Source organism: Peromyscus californicus, unplaced genomic scaffold, assembly GCF_007827085.1.
Source record: "Peromyscus californicus insignis strain IS unplaced genomic scaffold, ASM782708v3 Scaffold_6__1_contigs__length_162567912, whole genome shotgun sequence".
In the NCBI taxonomy this organism is placed as follows: domain Eukaryota; kingdom Metazoa; phylum Chordata; class Mammalia; order Rodentia; family Cricetidae; genus Peromyscus; species Peromyscus californicus.
Genome location: NW_026294584.1, coordinates 10,093,976 through 10,106,411, shown reverse-complemented (window position 1 = coordinate 10,106,411; position 12,436 = coordinate 10,093,976). Strand labels below are relative to the sequence as shown.

General features: G+C 36.6%; 1 protein-coding gene across 1 annotated transcript in view; it reads left to right on the top strand.

Annotated features, from left to right (window-relative positions):
• The window catches only part of Sema3a (semaphorin 3A), a 479,305-nt gene that overhangs the window by 21,802 nt on the left and 445,067 nt on the right, over window positions 1–12,436 (top strand). The gene's annotated exons all lie outside the window — the stretch shown is intronic.

Here is a 12,436-nt window from a genome sequence, read left to right as displayed (position 1 = left end):
GTGTCTATGCTGAGACATATTGCTAAAGAGGAAGTTCTGAAATAAAGAGAATTGCAGAGGACTTGTGGTTTTTATTATGTTTGAACTGAGCCTCATTGCTAAATATTGGCTCTCCTCTGTAGAGGAGCTAAGCTTTCCACACACACTGGTAATGGTATTCTTACCTTCCGAATCTTTGGTGCGTAAATGAAGTTCCTGGGCCACAGTAAGGTGAGACTCACCCAGCAAGGCTGCCTTTGGCTGCTCTCTCCTCTTCTCACCTCCCAGAGGTCTGCATTTGCTGGTTGTTTGCTGAAGAAAGTTTCCCAGCTATTAGAATTATTCATAGGATCAGATTTGTGGCCATAAAAGTTTTCTCATATAGCCTTTTAATCTAGACTAAAAATGTGTTTTGCATTAGGAATATTAACTTGGACTAATTACTTCTTTGAACATGACAAGGAAAAGACATCTTCTTCAATCCTACATGAAAACCCCTTTTTTCCACTTTTTTTATTTACTTATGTATATGTGTTGGGGGTCACTTATGTGTATGTAAAGGCAGAAGACAACTTGCTGAAATCAAGTCCCCCCTTGTCCCATGTGGGGCTCCAGGATCTAACCCACATTGCCAGACAGCAGCCAGCACTGCAGTGGCTCACTAGTCAATCTTTTCAACCCTGACAACTTTTGATAAGAGGAAAATCAAAGACATCAATTCTATGAATTATAAATACATTAGAATATCAGACACTTAAGCAAAAACCTAGTTTTCATTCAATATCCATCCTTTGTCAGAATATCTAACAGCAAAGTTAATAATTGGTGAATGTTAGTTCACTACTTTAATCACATTAGTAATGAAAAACTTTCCCATTTTTATTGAGGATATTCAACACACTTTGTTTTCATCTTATTACTCATTTCACTTAAAATTATGAAAGAAAACTATTATCATGGAGACTCACAATTTCAGGTCATTTTCAGCATTAATTTTCTAAAATTTACATTTTTCTGAAAATAGACGAAACTTTAAGTTTGGCTGTAAAGTGAAATCATTCATTTTGTGTCCATTTGAGAAGTTACCTTCTGGTAATACCAGCAAATTCACCACAAAGACATTTCATTTGCTATAAATAATTGATCTCTTTTATGGATGGAATTGATTCCAACTGAAAAATCATAGAAATTGGTCCAAGCTACATTCACAGATACCAGAAGAATGTTTTTACTTTTTTCAACAGATTTTCCACATTTACCTGCTTTAGCAGATGTGGACAATGATTTAGGTTAACAACAGCAGCAAAAATATTCTTAATGATCACTGGTTGCCATGTACGAGCACAAAAACTTTCCTTATGTTTGAGACACAAAAGAAGGAAGTAACACAACCTGTACTTTATTATTTTGTATCAGATGCAAAGCTTCCTCTAAGCTTTAAATGCAACGGAAAGCAGCTGCTGGGAAAATATCATTACGCATACCTTCAGCTACAGAGACTAATTTAATGGTGATATTTTATTTTGTTCAGATGGTCAATCTTTTTCTTCTGTTCAAACCAGCAAAGCTCACAGAAACTGTATCCGGATGAAATCACTGGAAGGTGAAGGCCCATGACTAAAACATTCTTTACAGATTATCCAGGCTTACAGTCAAATGGCACAGCAGGGCTAATGAGAAGTTCTCCAGGAGGAGGCAGTCACTCACGCACATTCAGCCATATTTAACCGTCTATGCATTTAGGCACAGGCTCCCTGGGAAGTGATAGAAGGCTTCAAAACATCAGAGGAGAAAACTCATAGACTGCTTTTTGAAATGTGGTATGTTCCTTTCTTTAGACTCTTTCTATTTTCTATTTTTAAATTAATCTTTCTTGTTTCTTTGGTTTCATCTAGCCATAATTTTTCTAAAAATCTGATCATTTTATTTACTTTCCTGAACTGACAGAGAAAATAAGAGAAAGTGAGGAAGAGAAAGATAGAGATAGAGAAGTGGGGAGGGAGGGAGGGGGAAGGGGGAGAGAGGGGAGAGAGAGAGAGAGAGAGAGAGAGAGAGAGAGAGAGAGAGAGAGAGAGAGAGAGAGAGAATCACCTAGGGTTTGTAATGTCAGTATGATCATGAGCTAAACTTGAAAACTAAGTAAAATTTAACACTCTTGTTGACCTGTTTCAGAAAGTCCGAATATTTTATGATAGAGAAAGAAGTTTAGAAAATATATTTTTAAACAACAAAAGTCCTTACTAATCCCATCTATCTCTGTATGAAACAAACACCACTGAAAACCAGACTACTAATTTTGCTGTAACCTTTAGTGAACATGAAAGTAAGAAGTCTGCTCCTGCGTAGCAACAATTTTAATTTGAAATCCTTCCTCTCAACTGAGAGTAGCTTATATTTGTTCACTCATTCATTATTTATAGTTTATCTCTTGAGAGGGCCCACAGTACAGCTATAGACAAAAGAACATGATCAATTCAAACAGTTGATAAAAATCAAAGACAGGGAGCGATCCAAGTTAACACTGGCATGGTAGTGTTTTATTAGAGAAAAATCTAGGCTGCCCTGTGTACAGGAACCTAGCAAAGTGCCTTTGTAATGACCTCCAATACAGCACACTAAGCACCTGCTGTGGATTGTAGCTGTAACCTTTACATAAATAAGACAGTCTTCCCACTCAGGAATGACTCCCAGGTGGTCCTGGCACAGCCTGGTCACATCTGTGGGATCATAGAAAGCTGGGATGAGGGCTCTCCATGCTGGCACTGTGCCACCTGACCTTGCTTAAAGCTTTGCACAAATAAGGAATTTAAAAAATTTTCCTAGATATGACAAATGAGATGTTGAACTTTAAAATATGATGCTGTTTGCCTGCCCAGGGTGGCTTCATCTCCATAGCCTTACACATTTTTCTTTCCTAAATATGTTTTTTGGATTAAATAATTTTCAATTCACTGTCTGGAATTCTAAGTAAGAATTTGATCTTATCAGTGGTAATCTACATACAGTATGTTATTTAATTTATTTTTAAAGATTTCATGGGTAGAATATCACCTATCTGTCTTTATCTGACAGAAATTTAAAAAAATTCTTAGAAAAAGATCTTCTACTATAGATGAAATACTATAGGAATTATTTCACATGAGAAGACTTTTTATTGAGAAAGCAGTTGTATTAAATAAGAGTTTACTAGGTAACCTCCATAAAGAGCAGCAAAGGAAGGTTGTCTGTGGAAGAGAAACAATGTGAAGTGGGAGGCAAGAAAAAAGAAGGAAATAAGCAAAGTGTCAAGAAGGCCAATGATTCTGGAACATATGCTAAATGGAAAAGTAGCTTCCAAAATAAAAGAGGCTGAATCATGAAAGGACCTACATAGAAGTCAATGCAGTTTAGAGTGTGATATCATGCTTGAGGTGTGGTATCTGGATCTGACCTCTCATGACGTCATCTCTGAAGTGTGATCCTAACTGTGATTCAATTAGTCTTATCAATAAAAACCAAGAGTCAAATATTGAGGTAATAAACTGAAAGATCAGAGAAGAAAAGGAGCAGCCACTAGTGACTTCTTACCTCTCAGGATCCTGAGACAGAAAGGGGGTGAGATCCTGTCTCTACCCACCATATATTCCTGTCTCCACCTCCCTAGTGTTGGGATTAAAGATGTGAGCCTCCCAAGTACTGGAATCAAGGGTATGAGCCTCCCAAGTGCTAAGATTAAAGGTGTGCACCACCACTGCCTGGCCTCTATGGTTAACTAATGGCTAACTACACCCTCTGATCTCCAGGCAAGCTTTATTTGTCAGAACACAACAAAATATCATATAACCTTTCCCCCTTTTTTGTAAAAAATACAATAAGTATAATAACTATAGGCAAGAAATATATTAACAATGTCTAGTCCATTTGCAATTAACAAATTCAGAGAAAATACTCCATTATCTATCCCATCTTGGTGAGTTCAAAGTGTTGTACCTCGTTCACTTTCTATCCTAACTTGCATTGCCACATTTCTGTAACCCCTTTTCTTTTTTACAACAAGATCCCTGAATCTAGTCTCCTTTGTTCAGCTTTTTTCTCAACCATTACCAATAACATCTTGTACCCAATCCCTCTTAAATAATAATAAATATCAATGACTCATCTTTTGGGCATGTGGGCATAATTCTCTAGACTACTTCCTGTTGATTGGGGGCACTGGTAATCTTTGGGAGACCCTGAGAAAATTCAGGTTTATGGTCAAGTCCTGACTAGATAATTCTGTGAGGCTGGATCATCTCAGCCAGCAGCCTTGAACCCGTTATGGATGTAGAACTCAGAGGAAACTGCAACAGAACTCTGAAATGTTGGATCATCTGGGCCATCCACCCCCATCAGATATTTTTCAGGGGGTCTTCCTTGATCAAATCTGATTTTTCTTAACCCAGAATGAATCCAGAGTTTCTCATTTCCTGTGAAAATAAAAGCAGAACCTCTTTCCCAAAGTAACATATCTTTTGACTTAAATTTTGAAGTAAAGATACTTTTAAAATATATAGGTTGGTTTAATTTAGTGGCTTTCACAATCAAATGTTTCTCAGCAGTTATCATTTGCCCATTAACAGTCAAGAAATGCAAAGACAACACGATAACATATACAGAGTCTAGACTTTCTGTATATTTTTCATCTTTACATAGGTTATCATATTTTTTATTACTATATTCCATTATTAAAGACTTTACCATTATTTTAAAATCACTTTTTAAAATCTATGACTTTTTCTACCCTTCCTCTTCTCTCTCCCAAGCCTATGCACTTTTTTTAAACATACTGTAAGCAGTTTAGAGGCTTTTTTTCTTTATTGCACAACTCTATCTTTTTCTGACCACATGAGCCTTTAAAATGCTAAGCAGCATGGATAGGACCTCTACCTCTACCCTGATGGCTGGCTCTGCCCTGCCTGGTTCCCTAAGAGCCCAGCTTCATGGCAGAGGCATTGCCAAGAGCCATATTCACCTCCCCAACTCTGGGGAACTTCTGGGTCCATGCTGCCATTGAGCAGCACGCTACCCACTGTGCATGAACCCAATTTAAGTGTTTGGTAGCAGGGCCTCTTAAAAGAGCTGTGCAATTTTGCCACAGGCACTGAGCCAGAAAGCCATCTTGTAAAGGAGCCATGCCTCTGCACACCACCAACAAACAGCCCACCAGAGAAAAGGCAGCTACCAAGAAGCTGGCTTGACTTCGTTCTTGTGTGTCTAGAATCCTTCTTTAAGCTTTTTCAGGTTTTATGTGGAAATTTCAACTGCACATTAGAATGCCATATGAAGCATGATCTTAATTAGTCTTATCAATAAAAACCAGCAGTCAAATATCAGGGTAATAACCTGAAAGATCAGAGAAGCAAAGAAGCATCTACTAGTGACTTCTTACCTCTCTGGATCCTCAGACTGAAAGGGCCTCATCCTGTCTCCACCTCCCAACTGTGTTGGAATTAAAGGTGTAAGCCACCACAGCCTGGCGTTTATGGTTAATTGGTGGCTAACTCCACCCTGTGAACTCCAGGCAAGCTCTATTTGTCAGAACACAAACAAAATATCACACAACATATCACAAAGAATTTACTTAACACTTCTCAATGCCATTTTCACAGCATTTTGTGAAGACAACACAATATTCTGTTTATCAGGCTGTAGCAACAGGGAAATTTCATATATAACACATACTAATATTGAAACTTCAACTAGACACAAAAATGCATGCAAAATATAAAATACTAAATTAATTTACCAGGTTGCCACAAGCAGATTTGGAAAACATTTCTGAACACTGACAAATATCCTACCTGTGTTGTGAAGTATCCTCCAAAGTGAAGTAAAGGACATGTGGGGATGAGGGGTTCAGGTAGACAGTTTCTTGAAAAGTAACTGTCAGACTGGAGGTATCCATGCTGTTCTTGTATCTCTACCACCATAAGCCCAGAGGGAAAATGCAGGTGAGACAGTCACTGCTGTGGACTTCAAATCCATACAAAGGTTTATACCTTTAAGCCATATGAATTTAGTATTAGAACAAACATTTTCAACTAAGATGAACTTGACACAGTAACAGAGCCTATCATACCTGCCTATTTCTACCAACCTGGTGTGTGTGTGTTGTGGGGTGGTCTGGATGAGGAGAGAGGAATTGACTCCCTATTTAATACACAGAGAACTGATAATAGGACAAATGTCATTAAAGTTGTATACCATGTATACACATGTACATAGAACTGCAGAAGTCAAAACTGACATAGTCAAATCATGGAGCCTTTTTGAGCCTTTTAATATTTTAGAGCCACATAGTAGGAGACTTTAATCTGAGAGCCCCTCTTTAGGTTAAAAAGAAAATGCCTATCTAGTCATGTGGTTATTAAACAACTCTTTCTATTTATGTCTATTTTAGTTCTTTCATTAATAAGAATATGTATGTGTTCCTAGTTCAAACAGGAAAAAAATTATATGAAAATATCCTGTATGTTGTCTCTGTCTTCCATACTAGACAAATATGACTTTCATGTGCATCTAATCAAATACTATCTTTTTATATCTGTCATTTCTATAGTTTATTTCTATCTGGTGATATTTAAAACCAAATGAGCATAAAGGTCTTACAGTTTGCTCAGCTTCAAACCTTTCATGGATCCCTCTGGAAGTTAGGGAAACATCAGTTACCATGAGCTTTGAGGCCTTGGTGTTATCCACCTGTCTCCATCTTTGGCATTATCTCACTCGGTGAGTACACTCATTTTCTTCTTTCTTCTTGACACTGTACTGTTTAGACTCAGGCTGTTCACTCTCTCAACTTTCTGTCTGTAGTGTTTTTTCTATATCTTTCCATGGCAGGCTCCTTATTCTTCAGAGTTCAGGTCAAAGGTTAGCTCCTTACATCAACCTTCCATTCTTTTTCCTTCCATAGTTTTAGTAGACAGCTTTGGGGAAAAGCTTGTGTTCTGTCCCTCATGACTTCTGTCATGTGACATTTTCAATTTGAGGATTCTTGTAAAATTATTATTTTGATTAAAAGAACCATTGTTTGTATTAATTTATGGTTCTCCTTATCTTTTAAGAGGTTTGGCTTTTTGCTTTTTCTTTCCTTCCTTCCTTTCTTCCTTCCCTCCTTTCTTCCTGTCTGTCTCTCTGTCTTCTTTTTCTTAGCTAGGGTCTCAGTATGTACCTCTGACTAGACTGGAAATCATGGATATCCATGTGTCTCTGCCTCACAAGTGTTGAAATTAAGTGTGTGAGAAAATGTAGGAATATGAACATCTAAATAGAAAATTATATTTAAAGGTATTAAAGTTTCTAAATCACCAAACATGCCATTAATTAGTTAACGAGCAGACACATTGATCTTCACATATTAATACTTAGTGCTGTCTACATTTATGCACTGTACTTAGCATGTGGAAGAATAAACAATAGTGGTATCACATATAAGTTATATAAGAGAAAGCATGTAATTATGTGATGATACATCATTACATGATCAATACATATATCTTGGTATAATATTATATGAACATATGAAAGAAACAAGAAAAAAATTAAAGATTAAAGAATTGAGGGAAGAAAGGAGAGAAGGAAGAGATCAAGAAAAAAGGAAAGAGTAGGAGAGAGAAAAAGAGGGAGACCTCATATAGATTCATTTTGAGATGATTTGTGGGAAACTTATCTCAAACAGAAGTCCATGAACAAGAGCTCAGCAGATGTTAAAACTGAGACAAATTACAGAAACTAAAATTTTAATGACTGAGGTCAATGAAATATAAGCATCCAAAATTACATCATTTAAAAATTTAAAGTGGTTATAAGAAGAATACTGGTAGTTTCCAAGAATTATTGCCTTTGGATCATACAAAGAGGGTTCAGGAATGTATCTAGTTAAAAAATAAGCAATTAATCTGTTGCTAAAAATTTGCACACTGTTGGTAGGGGAGATATTGAGTGAAAACTCAGAGAATTGCAGGCAAATCTATTTTGATGAAGGAAATGTCTGTTTATAAAGTAGGGGAGATGGGTTAATAAGTCTTCACACTGCTACACAAGTGTAAAAACCCAAGTTAGATGCTCCAGAATCCAAAAACCTGGGTAAAATAGCATGCATTCCCAGTGTTCCTACAGTGAGACGAGAGACAGACACAAAGGCAGCCCTTGAAGCTCTCAGAGGAGCTACTCTGTGCTGGAGGGGAAACACACACACACACACACACACACACACACACACCGCTACCCTGGTTAGTTTTCTGTCATCTTGACACAAACTAGAGACATTTGGGAAGTGGGACTCTCAACTGAGAAAATGCTTCTCTGAGTTTGTAGGGCATTTTCATAATTAGTGATTGATGTGGTGAGGGTAGTACCATCCCTGGGCAGGGCTTCGTAGGATGTAACAGAACTTTGCCTGGGCAAGCCATGCAGGGCAAGCCAGTCAGGCGCAAATTTCCATGGCCTCTGAGTTCCTGAATTGATTTCCCTGGATGACTGACTACAAGATGAAATAAAGCCCATTTTCCCCCTAGTTGCTGTTGGTCATGGCATTTTATCGCATCAATAGAGAAGCTAATTAAGATAGACTCTGTCTCAAAGTTGATGGAAAGTACTGACATCCAAGGTTGTATAATTCCATACCTGTGCCATGATGGGGCAAGTATTCACACAAGAGTGAGTGTACCACCTCTCCCTCTGTCTCCCGTCTCTGTCTCTGTCATTGTCTCTGCCTCACTCTTTCACACACACACACACACACACACACACACACACACACACACACACACACAGGGTTGGGATTAAAACTGAAACAAACAAACAAAAGGATTAGAATAGAGAACATCTAAAAACTAAGACTACTGGAGCAGTTGCCAAGGGAGAGGGACCCCAGATCCTCTTGTGGCTCCAACCAGATCATTGTTATAAAGTGAACTCTCTGATAGTGGATTCCTCAGGAGCATAGTTTACCTTGCTCCTCTTTCACAATGGGCTCTTATGTAGAGATGCACTCAAAATTCAGATCTGAGGAACATTCATAATAAAGAATGCTACTGTGTGAGGAAGCATGCATATGATTTAAAGAAAATCAGCCAGACAAAAATACAGACCATAGACATTGTAATTCCAAAGCTGAAATCTGATGACATTATGGAACCAGTGTCAGTATTGGTGATCATGGAACATTAGTTCTTCACATTCCTTCAGGGCTTCATTGGCTTCTTTTCCTACAATTACTTGGGAAGATTCCAGAAGTTACAGTTGCTGTATGTAAAATTTGTCATTTCTTGTTGCTTGATTAATTTGTACTCCTGAATTATAGGCTGCTCTCTAAAATCTTACAGCAGGGGTATTCTGAAAATGTAATACAAGCTGAAAAGCAGGCCATATATCTTCTGTTAATTCCTCAGAAAGCTTCAGTATTAAGGTTCATTTTTGTGAATAAAACATCATTCAATATATAATTGTCAAAACATAATGCCACATAGAAGATGCATCATAAAGTATAAGCTGTTAGATGTATAAATTACGATCATAGAAGAATTATTAAGACAAAATGGACATTACAAACAATATTTTAAAAATATAGACACCACTTAAAACATAGATAAGCATCAAAATAAATTGTTCATAAGACTGAATATTGTGCCATTCCAACAGTACTGCTAGAAAATAGAACCTCCCTAAAAATTTCAAATCCTATTATTAAAATATTGGTCTTTATGGCCAAGATGGAAAACACAAGTTGAAGAATGACTGAATGATGTGGAATTAAATGAGAAATAATAACACAAAATAGGTAATATATTTATTTTATGTCAATAAGGAATGAATTCACTATCCACTCATAATTTAGTTTCTTTTGTTTAAAAGAATCCCACAATAACGTTATTTTAAACAGAAATAGATTGGGTATTTTAAAGTGGAGTTATCACTTTTCAAAGTGTCATGGTTTATTCTGGTCCCTGAAGGTGTACAGAGTTTCAAGAAAGGACATCAAATTATCTTCATTGTTTTATATCTTAGGCTTCATCACTATGCAAGAAATGCCAACCATATATGCATCTGTGCCTTCAATTCTGTATCCAGAGTTAGTCATAACTAAAGGGGAGTGAAGACAACTGAAAATAAAAAGAGCTTTCCAAGTATTTGTGCATCAAAATACATATTCATAATGGGACATTACCTAACATGCTTTTTTGTGGGGGCGGGGCAACTGTGCAATGTTGAGAATGTTCAAGCCTATATTCCTCATACTCTGCTGTCTGCCATTTATGGTAGAACACAGCAGGATAGTCAGGGAAGGCTCTTGAATATTTTCTCTGTTTGAATGTTTAAGCACATTGAATGTAAGAATGCAATTTGGGGATATAAATGTCTGAGACATAAGGCAGCTGCAGACTGCTCACGAAGAACATTTATCAACATATTTAATCTAAAATTCATTTCACATCTTGTGTATAGAGCATCGTGTCTATTACATAGCATTTAGAACAAACTATACTTGAAGCACATCACACATTCTTAAATAAGCCACATGGCATATATCCCATGAATTTTAAGTTTCTATTTGAGATACTAAAATAATTTTAAAGAAATAAAAGTGTTTTAAGAGCATTGAGCTAAATAAGCCTACTTTTCCACTGAATGTCTTGGGAATTCTCTTGATTTGAAATGTAATTACAGCAATCTGTGCATGCAGGGAGAAGCATTTCAATGAAGCTGTGTAACTCAATTCTGTACTTGCTGTACTTGGGTACTAGTTACAAGAAGTCAGAAAATAACACCTGAAACCACAGTGCAAAAGCCCTGGCTGCCCTGCTTCCTAAATGCATTTCCTCTCTGAGCCTCTTCTTCCTCCTTATTCCTGAATGGGGAAATATGATCCTTGCCCATCCCCAAAGCTCTGGGTATCTTATATTATGTAGCATGCAATTAAGCTTTGAGCCAATAACATGAACACAATTTATAATTCAAGTTGCTGGTTGCCAGGTTATAGCTGTCCAGTGGGCAGGGAACATGAACTGCTCCAATGCCTTTGCATTGTAAATATTCATTTTCCTAAATCTAACTAAATGCATCTATTATTAAAAAAACAAAAAATGATGCATAATAGCCTCAAAGTTGAATAAAAACTTGAAAATGATTATTACTGTTGTTCTCTATCCTTCTTTCCCCACACCCACAAGATTAGTAAATTATAGTTCACAATTCTTGATGTATTTGGAAAGAATACCTGAAATGTAACATCTAATACAAAGCTGAACACCATATTATGAGTTCATAAATAGGTTAAGGAAACAAAGCTAGTTTCGTTTCTACGGCTTCATTTACCTTTCTGTTTGTAGGTGTAGGAAGCTTGGTAGAAAAGGTATATTTGATAGAGCAATTTCTATAAACATGCAATACAATTCTGAATTCAGAGTTAATTATCAATATTCTGAAAATTAAAATAGCATTGTTGAACTGACTTGGTAAGCTGAAAAGTTACAGTTCACCAAAGTTAGAGCATTCATTAATTATTTCAACATAAATTTGGAGAAAATTTTACTTTGAGATTGTTATATTTGTGTGAGGAAACTAAAAATCAGGCTTGAATGCAATGGTTTTTCAGAATGGCAAATAAATCTTCAAGGAATGTGTAACCCATGCTGGTCTGGAAGTCCAACCCATACCCTTCTGCCCTCAGCCTCTTCAGTTGAGATTATATTATGTGCCACTACACCCGGGAAAATCCTATGTTTCTTTCCATTACTTTGTTAGTATGGATTGTCCTCATACTTTTAACTTGAATTTTATCTAATTTTTAAATTTCTGCTAAGGTTGATAACGACAACTGACAATTTTCTATAATGTCTACTGATGCATTCTCTGAAACAAAAGTCTCAGTACATTAACATTTTAACTTTTACAGTTCATTATCACCATTTTAAAGAAATAATGCACAAATGCAACAGTGACAGTCTCATGGACTTCCCTTTGTTTCCAGAGATTTGGGTAGATTTTTTTATTCTTAATGTTTCAGTGGCTCCTCTACACTTTCTTCTTTGTGTTTGAAACTAGTTGTTTAGAAAGATGAGGCAGAGTTCTTAACTGCCACCCATTTATCATTTTCCACATGACCCTTTTCTTAAGTACCATAACTTCCTGCATTGTGAAAAGCAGTCACACGCTGGAAAGGTAACAGATATCTCAAGGATTTACATAGAGACTGAATTGCTGGAACAGTGGTGGTACTGATGTTATCAGCTCAAAATAAATTTAGGAATAGCTGATAGCTGTTGAGTCTAAATGTGATGTCCTAGGCATCTTGGGAAATTCTATCACAAACCTGGAAGCCTAAAGCTCTTTTTAAAGAAATGTGGGGGAGGGGGGGGATGAACAAATTCTAAGCTTCCAAGTAAACAAAAGATGTAAACTAATAATTAAATCATTATGTTAGGGTATTTTAGAACAT